At 38.6% G+C, this 12474-nt stretch overlaps 1 pseudogene; it reads right to left on the bottom strand.

Moving 5' to 3' along the window:
* Window positions 1–7297: 7297 nt before the first annotated feature.
* LOC103602638 lies at window positions 7298–7727 on the bottom strand (annotated as a pseudogene).
* Between the last annotated feature and the right edge of the window lie 4747 nt (window positions 7728–12474).

The following is a 12474-nucleotide window of genomic DNA, read 5'->3' as shown; positions in this document are numbered from 1 at the left end:
ATTTGCTACTTGTCTTCTCTGAGGGATTTCTTTTTTTTTTTTTTTTTTGTCTTTTGTCTTTTTTCCGTGTCCGGCAACGGATCGCAACCCTCAGTGTTGCCCCCGTACCGGACCGGGGACCGGCAACGGGATTGCAACCCTCGGCGTTGCTCCCGCACCTTGCTCAGCCAGTGAGCGGGAACCGGTCTGTATGTGGGATCCGAACCCTCGGGCGGGAGCCCCGCCGCGCTTCCCAAGCGGCACACTATCCAGTGCGCCACCGGGCCGGCCCGTTCTCTGAGGGATTTCTAAGTCCTCTTTCTCATCCGGCCTGGTCTCACACTGTCTCTTAAGAGCTTCTGGTTAGCACGAAGGCCTTCAAAGTGCCCTCATCCCTAGGAGAGGAGCTGCCACCATGGGTCACCGAGGCACACTCTGAGGACATATGTCAAAGGAAGTGGGCAGCAGACTAGTGCTCTCAAGTTTGTGGAGAGGCTGAATCAGCAGTGTTAGACCCAAGGGAGCAGCGGCGACAGACAAGCCTGCCAGATCTTCTTGGGAACCTGGCAGCTTCTAAGGATCCATGACACTCCCTACCCGAAACACAACAAGGCAGTACAAAGTGGGGCCTCCAGGGGAGGGTGCATTCCGCCCAGCCTGTGGGAGTGGCAGGGAATGGAGACCAGGAGGTGGAAAGGGTCACCCACTTTGGAGGGCCTCCAGAGCTCAGCCCAGTGTGGAGAAGCATCTGGACTTCTGTGTGCTTGCCCAACAAAAACAAACCCACTCTCCGAGATTTGCTCACCCTGTGATAGGCAGAAAAGAGAACAGAGAAAAATCTACAGTCTCTTTGACATGTTTGCCTTTGACAAATATCAGCATGACATTCCCTAGGATACTAAGAGTTAGGCAATCAGGATCAAAAACAAAATCAGCGCAAATCTCCTTTTCACAGTAGCCACACGGTTTTTCAATCTAAACATTTTTTAAATAAAAAAGCTCCGTTTTCCTAGTAGTTTGCAATCCATCACACACACACAGTTATCTGAAATTACGAATCGGTATAAATACAAATTGTGGAGTTCTGAAAAAAATCACCAGCTCACAATTTTGAACTGTCCTTTCTCTGCAAGTGAGCATATGTACACACACAAATGTAATCAATAGAAAGTAACCTGCCAAGAAAAATCCACCATACAATAGCTTCAAAAAAAGTTCAGGAAGGAGACCTGTAAAGCAAAAAACAATAACAAATGTCTGACATGACAGAGAGGAAACTTAGATGAAATTCCGTTTCCTAAAAAAGAAAGAACACTTTGCTTTAGTCATGTTCCTGGTTGCTCAGGGGACTATTAATTACCCACAGACAGAATCTGACCTGTCAGTGATGTTTTTAAATAAAAAACAAATTATATGAACAGATCAAACATTTTCACAGATCACAAGAATATCTAATCTACATCTATTCAAAACAATGATCATATTACTATTTTATTTGGGTGGGTGAACAAGGACTACAACTTATGAAAAAGTTTAATTGCTACCTTTTCCAATGCAATACAACCCCAACAGTACAGTCTTATAATTCATTATGCTTCCTTTTCAAGAACCATACCATGCCATACATTGGTAAAAGATACGCAATCATGTCAGAAATAAGACATTTTATTAAGGCAAGATGCCTAGGCATCTTAATACTAAGAATAATATTCAGCGATAAAAGGAATCTCTTATTGGGTAATGGCAAGCTGCCATGGATTGAATTGTAGCCCTCAAAGTCCAGGTATTGAAAACTTAACCCCCACTGTGACAGTGTTAAGAGAGTGGGAAATCCTATTATGGTAATTGAAAGATGGGGCCTTGGAGAGGTGATTAGATTGTGAGGACCATGCCACAGTGAATGGATTAATCCACTTGATGGTTTAATGGTGCTCATAGGCATGGTTCTGCAGGCTTGAAAAGAAGAGCCAATGGAGACGTTAGCCTCTCACTTGCTTCTGCCTTTCTCAGCATGTGACATCCTGCATCTCTGAAGTCACCACCAAACAAGGCCCTCACCATAAGTGTTCCTAGACTTTGGACTTCCCAGCCTCCAAACTACAAGCAATAAATATTGTTTCTTTACAGATTACCCAGTTTCAGGTATTTCTGTTATAAGCAACAGAAATGGACTAATACAAACATACCAGTAAAACCCAGTTAAAGATATTATGGGAGAAAGGAAGGGGGGATACAGAAACCAACAGAGAGACCCATTGAGATAGTAAGGGGTGCAGGAGAGGAAAACAGAGAAGGAAACTATGAAGATGAAAGAACAAGAACGTTTTCATTCAAAAAAGGTAAATAAAGCTGAAGGGAGACAGATTTAGGTAAAGCTGCTTAGGAGATCCATGGGAGGAAGGGGCTTCTGAGAGAATGTGCTGAAGAACGAGTGCAGCATAAATAATCGGCCACAAGTAACAAGTTTTGGCTCAGATTGGGGTCTTTCTAACCACTGTGGCCACTGAAATTCTGCTACTCTTCTTAAAAGGCCATTAATTTCATATATGGGAAAGATAAATTCTAGTTTGCAGAATTCCAGCATAAACCTCTTTCACTTTCCCATCTGAATTCAATTGCATTCTTTGCTTCAGGCAATTGAAAACTATAAACTTTCCTAAATACATTTGTTGGCATCAATATCAGAATCACTCTGCTTCCTTATAGAAGTAATAGCGACGTGTTATCATCTTTCTATGAACTTACTATATCCCAAATAAACACTCACACATTCCACTGAAACTTCTGGAAACAATAAGAGGCATGCTAGGCAAAAGTATCTCCCCAAACTAATCTATAAATTTAATGTACTCCAATGAAAACCTGAACTGAATTGTTTCAAATAAAACTCAACAAGCTTATTTTAAAGTCCATCTGGAAAAGTAAATACACAAGAACAGAAAGAAAAGTTTTGAGAGAGAATGATGTTTGAGCTGTGGGGGAGGGGTAAGTGCTTGCCCTACCACAAAGCAAAATGTACAGTAAAACCAGGGTAATTTAAACAGTGGACAGTGGCATAGAGACAGACCACTAAGTACAGAGTCCAGAGACAGACACATGTACCCATGGAAATTATGTAATAACAGCAGCATTTCAAATCAGCGGGGAATGAATGGGCTACTCAGTAAATGGTTTTGGAACAATAGGTACCCATTAGGGGCAAAAACATGCCTCCTAACAAATCATTAAATTCCCAATTAATTTAATATCTAACATAAAAATCCATAAGAGCATAAAATTAGAAGACTGTGTAAAAGTTTTTATTATTGAACAAAATCATAGCAATTAATCTAAATTTCACCTACACTGACACTACCCTAAAGTATCAACTTTTTTTCATTTTCCCTATTCCCTTCCAGTTTTTGTTTACATACACAGGTAATCATTACGCAGCTACACTCACAGCACAAATACACATACTGGTGTGCTTTCCTGTCTTCTATCAAAATTATCTTTCCATGTTGTTATGATCTTTGGTATCCTTTTTAATAGCATTCCACCTAGTACTTGATGTTCCATAATTCCACAACGACTTAAATATTCCTCTTCTGTTGTAAAGTTTACAGTTGACCCTTGAACAATATGGGTTTGAACTGCACAGGTCCACTTATATGTGGATTTTTTTCAATAAATACTATACAATATTATAAATGTATTTTCTCTTCCTTATGATTTTCTTAATAACATTTTCTTTTCTCTAGCTTACTTTATTGTAAAAATACAGTAAATAATACAATTAACATACAAAATATGTGTTAATCAACTGTTCGTGTAAGGCTTTCAGTCAACAGTAGACTATTAATAGTTAAGGTTTGGGAGAGTCAAAAGTTATACACGGATTTTCAACTGCAGCGGGAGAGATCTTGGTCCCTAACCCCCATATTGTTCAAGGGTCAACTGTATTTATAACTTTTTAACATATTAACAATACTGTAATAAACATTTTCATGTACATTTTCTATGCTTTAAGTAACTATTTTAGAATAAAATTTCAGAAATGAGTCCAAGAATGTAAACAAACTGTCACAAATTGCCAAACCAATTTCCAGAACTGTTGTACCAACTTTCATTGCCACAGGTACTGGTCAACAGTATCGTTTCCACCCAACCTTGCCAAAACTATCTTTTGTATTATTTCCTAGGTTAACAGATAAATAGTTCCTTGCTAATTTAATTCATTTTTTTTTCCATTGCTACTGAAATGTATTGCCCACGTTTATAAAAGTCTATTACTAAATGTTGCAAACATTGTTAGTGGCCAAATCAAATTGGAAGAATTCCAGTCTTCCCTCTTCTATTTCATGTCTGAATTCACCTATAACTTTGCCTTTGGCAGGTCGAGATTTTCACTTTTTCAGATGAACCAGTGAGTCAGTGTCAGAATCATTTCTTTTCCCTCTGAATAGTGAAGGTGTACCACCTCTTACCTACTCATGCCCAAATAAAAAACGCTCATCAAAATCCTTTAAAGCCTCTGAAAGGCAAGTAAAAGAAAACAGGAATGACAAATGTAGAGCAGAAAAGCTGAACTAACTAAAGTCATACTAAATATACTCCAGTGTAAGCACATACACAAAAAATCAGGTAAATTAAGCCAACATTTTTTTCTTTTTTTTTAAACCATCAAGCATCCCTCTAGAGAAATTCAATTTCTATTTTCAAATTATAACAATGAGAAAAAAATGGTACATCTTGTTATAGTGGGGTTTTTTAAATCCGGGCCATGGGAAGAGACTGTAAATGAGCTTCAGGTAGTCTGAGAACCTCTTAAAATTACTACCTGAACTGTTTTTGTGTGTGTAGATGTGTTCATTTTCTCAGGAAAGGTTTATGGTTTTCATCATAGTCTCAAACTATCCAAAGATTCAAAAAAGTTTATGAACTCTAGCTTTTATAGAAATAGGCAAAAATGGGAATTTAATAAATGCTTTTTGATGGTAACGGTCACCTTTTCATATGACAGTAAGACGTGTTATACTGTTTCCCAAGGTATTCTAGTATTATACACAGGATTTATATGGGTTTATTTGGGGGATAGAAGCATAGTAAAGGTAAATGTGAGCTGACATGTTAAATATTATAATGAAAATTTACTAATACATACCATGAAAACCATTATGCTAATATAAAAATAGTGCCCTAAATGAACTATCAAATTTGATTATTTAATATTTGAAACGTCCTTTTTACAATGATAAAATAAATAATTCTATACAGAGCCTTTCCTGCAGAAATTAGTCTGTTGAACTTTGTAAGATTCATTAAAAGTTAAAAAATAAAAGGATGCATTAATATACTGTTTTATAGGTCAGTAAATAAAAGTACAGATACTAGTTAGTACTAATACTAACTAGCTTGGGATCCCAGAGCCCGATGGACAATATTGGGTTTCTTGATTTCTGCCCCACACTCCAAGTTAGGTTATCCTCTTTACGATTTCTTAAGCACAATATCTGTATGTGGTGCCAAAGAAAGTTCTGTGTGCATGAAATATTTTATTTCAAATTACTGTGTTTAACTAAAATACTTCTTCAAAAGATAGTGTGGAAATGCAAAAATTATTTTTATATGTGTGTACACATATATGTAGATATATCCACACATCTATATACATACATATATTATCTTTTATGTGTACATTACTTACAATTTGTAAAGAGCTTTCTTGTGTATTTTCTCATCTCATTCTCACAACAATACCTGGGAGGTATTATTATGATCCTCATTTATAAAGGAGAACACTGAAAATATCAGGTCTACTGAGAGAAAGAACCAGAAATCAAATCTTAATCTTCCTAGCCAGGCCCAGCACACTCTTCTCCTCACCATTTTACTGTGCAAACAGCAAGTGCCCAAATGTTTATCGTGACTTATCAACAACTTTACATTTAACTCAAGATTTATTTTATGTACTTTGTAATTCAGAGCTTCTTATCCTGAAATCCATGGGTAGGTTGGGGGGCAGAAGGATGTTCCTGAAACCCCTTGAAGATATGTGCAACAGTTTCAGGCATTTATTTGGGGAGTCTGTCTTTTTTGGTGGGGGGAGTCTTGGTGATTTGTTTATTCTTCATAAACACTTGTTTCTGAAGTATAATTCAGAGAATAAACAGAGGCACATGGCTATAATTGCTATAATTTCCACCACAAACCGCTGTTGAGGAGACACTTAGTGTGATGATAGAGGGATGTGGGGAGGGGATGTTTAGGTCACAAGGTAACTGGATTGACTGTGCAGGGACCCTATCAGTCAGGATCTGATCCTAGGCATGACGGTCAAGGCTCACTGTGGAAGAATTACAGTGAACCCAATGCAAGGAGCCAAATGCTCTTTTACTTCACTGCAGTCCTAGGGTAGGTCCCTTTTTACCAAAACCCCAAGGGGTTAAGGTGAGAATGATCTTCTGGTCCAATGCGAAAGAAATGAGTCAGCCCAAGTCATCCCTTAGGATTCAATTCACTTCGTGGTTGGGCCTGAAGTGGCCCAAATATGTCTGCCCTGTGCCCTGGAGTAGGCAATAAATACAAGTTATAAGATTGCTGTTTATTTCAGTTTCTTTCTTGAAAATGAAAACAAAGTGGGGTGGACCCTGTCTGACTTCTAAGGAGGAGAGAGGCACAACTGGGAATGAGCTGCTGTAACTCAGTTAAGGAAGGCAGCTTGCAAAGTCAAGGGAGAGGGAAACAGCACTCTTACCAAATCCTTCACAGGTAGAATAAGCAGAGACAAATGCCAATCTCATCAGGCCAAGTGGAAGCCTGAAGCCATGACTGTCACCAGCAGTGAATGAGGGGGGTGCATGCAGAAGAGCTCTGGCCTTGACCTTCACTACTGTACTCTCTGAGCCACCCTAAGTGGAGGCTAGGAACATCTGCCCCAAATATAGACAGAATAAAGAGATCTTATATCACAGGGCAGAAAATGAAGTAGAAGGCTACTGCAGGTCCCCACGGGGTAACCCAAGGTCTTAGGAACGGAGAGCACAACAAGTCAGACAAGGCAGCTCCTCCGCCCTCCAGAACATCAGGGTCGGGGAAGACAGAACTGCTAACATCTGCTGCAGGCTCTACGGGCCAGAGCCCTCAGCTCTTTTCTGTGATGGAATTCCTCGTTGGCAGGTGATGGGGCACATCACAAGGCTTCTGCTCCATGGTCATTTTCATCTCATCTCAGAGCTGATTCATTTGTTCACCTCGAGTGAACAGGGCATCAGCTCTACCCAATACTGTCAGCTGGTGCCCAGCGACCCCACCCCCCCGCCCCACAACCCCCCTGCCATCAGAGATTTCTGACTGACTCGAAGACACTCTGGGCCTGCTGAATGACCTTGCAACACTTCCTATGCTGTAGCAGTTTGTTGTTCTCAAATAGACCTTCACCATAGGGTATTCTATGAGCACCATCCAGAAAAGTCAGCAGGCCAAAACCATCTACTCTGCCATTTTAAAATTCCCCCTCAAAGGTCATGCTGTCAGGTTGAATAAAGTCTCCAACACCATTAAACTTGCCCTGGGCAAACTCCCCCTCATACTCTGAGCCATCTGAGATCCATACCCCAAATCCATTAAAAGCCTGTTTTCAAAATGACCCAGATAGGTGCCACCATCTGCAAACATCAGTTGACCAAAACCATGTCTGCAGCCCTCTTCCACTTGCCACAATATTCCTCCCCACTGGAGTAGGTAAAGGAACCTTTTGTTAGGGTCATAGTGACCACAACACCTTACAGAAAAAAAGGATGAAAACTGGGCTCAGCCTTTCAGGATGACTGTCATGTCACAAGGTGGGGCAACTTAGAAAAGTACATAAGTGGCCCAGACCTTCGCTCTGCCAGGTTTCCTCTGCCACCTACCTCTCTGCCACCTCCAGCAGTGCCTGCCCAATTTGACACTGCCATCCTGGGCCGGAGTCTTTCTTATAATGAGAGATTCTTAGAAAAGTACATACGGAGCATTCAAAAAGGCTACGAACCACTGATTTAAAGCATGTTTTAAAACATCTGACTTTTCTATAGTGTAGAATATCAAGATTATTCAAATTTACCATCCCAACAAAATTCACATAAATACAAATTAGTTAAATCCGGGGGGGGGGGAGACATCAGAATGTCATTTTTTTTAAGGAGAGTTAACTAAAATGGCAAAAGACATTTCTTTGGAAATAGCCTTTGGGGTAGGAATAGCTTCTTTCTCCAGATAGGATGAAATTCACCACAGCAGACCTACATTCCTGCTGATAACAATCAGGAAATAAAGAGATAAATTTAAAAATTATTCTTAAAGGCATCAGAGAGCTATAGAAACAATGAGGACAAAATGTAGTAAAATTTTAGAGAGCAGAGAACTGCTCAAGAAGTGATGGAAACCAGAAGACAATGGAATCATATCTTTAAAAGAATAAAAGACAATAATTTCATACCTAACAAAAATATTATTTTTTTAAAAAGCTGATATTACAATGTTTAAGACAAATACGAAGGGAATTTATTGTTAGCAGACCAGCACCAAAGGAAATACTAAAGTATATTACTCAAATGGAAATAAATTATCTCAAATGGAAATACGAAAATGCAGGAGAGAAACAGCAAAATCAGTAAATATGTGAGTAAATATAGTTAATATCAAATGTACAAAACAGTAATTTTATGTAAGATATATAATAAAATCTTTTCCAAAACATAATGTCATGGAGTTTAAAATATATGCAGAACTACAATGTATGACAACGATAATGTAAAAGGTAGATGGAACTAAGCATCTAGCAGTATTGGGAAAGTGTAAAAAGTAATAACTTTTATTATATTTATAATATGTCAAATACTATGTTTTAACTTGAGAGTAGGCACTAAAAGAATAGTAAATGAATGCATAACAAGTTATAGAGGGAAAAATTAAATAACAGACAGTTTATTAATCAAAAAGAAGACAGAAGAAACAAAGAACATAAAAATGTGTGTGCCAAATATAGAGCAAATAGTTATATGATAGGGATAAATCCAATTATATCAGCAATTATATTAAATGTAAATGGACTAACTGTTCCAAATACAACACCATGACTATCAGCATGGATTTTTTTAAATCCAAAAACAGTAACAATACTTACTGCTTATAAGAGACGTACTTTAAAAATAACACAGAAAGCTTAAAAATGAAAAGATATACCATACAATACTAACCAAAAGAAAGCTAGCATAACCAAAATATAGTATCACAGAAGACAGATTTTAAAGCAAGACATATTACTGGAGAAAGAGGAATTTTTTAGCATGAAGAGTCATTTGAACAAGATATATCATAATATTAAATCTGTATGCACCTAATAAACTAACTTCAAAAGATGTAAAGCAAAAGTTAACAAATCCAAAAGAACAAATAGACAAATCCACAGTCACAGTGGGAGACTAACATTCCTTTCTCAATAGCTGATAGAACAAGCAGACAAAAAACTGACAAGAATATAAAACACCTAAATCACACAATTAAAATCACTGATCAAAAGGGATAGTTCCCATAAATCAAATGTATATATTAATATATTAAAAGTCACCGATATTCAAACCTCTGCCTTAAACTCAGCAATTCAAAAAATATAAATACTCAAATCAAAAAGGCTCAGACTTTCACACTTGACAGAATGATTCACCACTACAGAACTGAAATAGGCTTTGTTTCTGTAACACAGCAACATTGTGTAAAAAAAAAAAAAAAAAAACAATACATGGCAGAGGTCAGTAAATAACTCCAGATTCCTCAGAAGACCAGAAGCAGGCTTTAAAAATCTCCTTAGCTTGCTGTCTTTTCAAATCACTATCTTATAGATTCCATGAAAACATAGAACTTCCTAGAAACTGAAAACAAATATCTAACACTTTAAGCAGCACATCATAGTAGAAAATACACTGGTTTGGGTGTAAGAAGATTTATAGTCTCCACTCTCGCATTATCCCGGTATTCCTAGAGTTATAAAAGCCCTGCACTTAGTCCCCAAATAATCAACTACATAAATAAAGAACTAAGCAAAATGAGATTTAATATTAAACACAAGTTGGGATTTTATTTAATAAACAACTAGCATGAGCCATCTCTGAGACAGCCACCCAAAAATGCTAATTCTGTCCCACGCTGTACCGATGAAAATGTAGTAACTCCATTAAAAATGAGTACGGCCCAGCTCAGCTCTGGACCTACCAAGTATGCCTGGGCCATGAAATACTTTAAATATAGACAAAACTGACAACACATTCAGAGGAAAATAACAAGGATACCAAAGGGATGTAAAAACCATGTTGTCATATGAGGAACAATTGAAGGAACCGGGACTGTTTTGCCAAAGAAGAGAAGACTCCTGGGTAAACAGTCACCATTGCAAATACTTGAGGGTCTGTAAAGCATAAAAGGGGTTAGATGTGTTCTGCAGGCCCCTGGGGGAGAGACCAGACAATGAAGGGAAGGACAGGGGACAGAGCTCAGCTCCACAGAGAGGGCCCTCTAAGGATCAGCAATGTCCAAAGATGCCAAGGACTGTTTCAGCTTAGGAGGAACAAGTACTACCAGGAGATGGTGGGGATATTGTGTTTTTCTGTTTTACTTATTTGTTTGTTCTGAGAGAGAATGGGGCTAAATAACTTAAAGATCTGTCTAGCCTCAAGAGTCTAGAATCTATAATATCTGGTATGTAATTCTAGATTAATCGCTTCAATATGGAAAAATGGATGGATCTAGATAAGTCGGAGGGGTAATTAATTTCTCCCTTATACTTTTGCTTTGGTTTATTTTCCTAGCTGTTTGGGTTGATGCTTAATTTATTTTCATTCTCTGTTGATGCTTAGTTTATTTTCAAACTGAGAAAAGGGGTTCTAATGAAAGGATGTTGGGAGTTCACAAACATTCCACTTAAATTTCATTTTGGAAATATGTTTCCAATTATTTTTAGTTCTAAAAAGATTGTCATTTACTTAAATGTATTATTTACCAAATTTTAAGACACTGTAGAGGACCTGAACTGCCAGACTAAATTATTACCCTCATTGAATTGGCAAATGTAATCAATTTAAACTTAAAGAATACATTTATAATTACAAAGTTTTTATCAAGTTTACATACTTAAGTGTCCCATGATACTGTTTGGAAAAATAGATTTCTCCTACCAAAACAAAAGGTTCCACATGACATGCTTAGGGCCTCTAAGTTCCCTCTGACTATAGGACACCCTCTTCTGTCCTACTGGAAGACACCAAAGTTCTATTAGTGACCCAAGTCACTAATGGCCTAAGAAAATATTCCTCTATGCCCTCTATATAGTTCATGTCTCAGACAAGCTTTATGTTTGCAACATAGGAAGGACTATGATTCATCAACTTCTGACTCATGCTGAACCCATGCAGAAAGTAACCTCATATGGTTATTATTTAACACTGGATGTCTACGAATTTATTTCAAACCAAGTTTGTCTGACGATCAGTGTGGGTCAGCTTACAGCACTGAACATACCAAACCAAAAGGGAAACTATCCAAAATACAAAGAACCCTAAGTCTCTGTGAACTGACCAATCCTTGGCAAAGAACAGTGACATAACTGATGGATTTTGGACATGACCAGTGCCATTGTGCACACAATAAGCACCAGCACAAAACAGCCCCAGCCTCGTCTTCCACTCCAGCACCAAGCCCCTTCCCCTTCCCTTTACAAGAAGCCTCCTGACTTAAACAGAAACAACTTTCCGGCTTCTGCATTGGCGCAGTTCTCCACCAAGTTACATCAACCTAATGGTCCCTCCCCCCAGTACATTTCATGCCCAACAGCTCATATAAACTCTCCCAAACCCATTGTTGCTGCCCATTTTCAGGGCAGCCCCAGGCTGTCCTCCATTTTGAGTACAGCCCAGCAGATTTCTTTCTTTAATAAAGCTTGAACGATACCCGGCATCTCAGCTCACTTTCTTTCAATAACCATCAGCATTCTTATTTCAGGGTAGACCACCAACACTCTGTATTCCAAAGCAAGGCCCTCTTATGAGGATATAAAAGCAGGGAGCAATGCCCTTTGCCCTTTTCATCTGACTGGCACCTGTGCCAGAACTCCCCTCCACCCTCTACCCTCAACACACACACATGCACACAACAAGCCATTCTTAAATAAGAGCACTTAAATAAGATCCTGTCAAGTAATGCCCTTTGCAAGGTAAAAGAATCAGGGAATCCTCACTAAGAGAAGCACAGATTCAGAAATTTACAAAATATAGAGCTGATGGAAACCTCCAAGCTCATCTGATAAAAACTCTTACCCTACAGGTAAGGAAACTGAAGACCCATAACAATAGGTGACTTGATCTGAATTCTATCACACAGCAGACCTGGGGCCAGAGCCCAGGCTGTCACCCTTCATCCAATCCCCTTCCCACCACCCAACCTACTAGTCAAGAAGAAATACAGCCTCAACCCCAAATGAACCCT

The sequence above is a fragment of the Galeopterus variegatus genome, unplaced genomic scaffold (assembly GCF_000696425.1).
Source record: "Galeopterus variegatus unplaced genomic scaffold, G_variegatus-3.0.2 Scaffold4239, whole genome shotgun sequence".
In the NCBI taxonomy this organism is placed as follows: domain Eukaryota; kingdom Metazoa; phylum Chordata; class Mammalia; order Dermoptera; family Cynocephalidae; genus Galeopterus; species Galeopterus variegatus.
The sequence above is the reverse complement of the archived record's forward strand: the minus strand, read 5'-3'. Positions and strand labels throughout refer to the sequence as shown.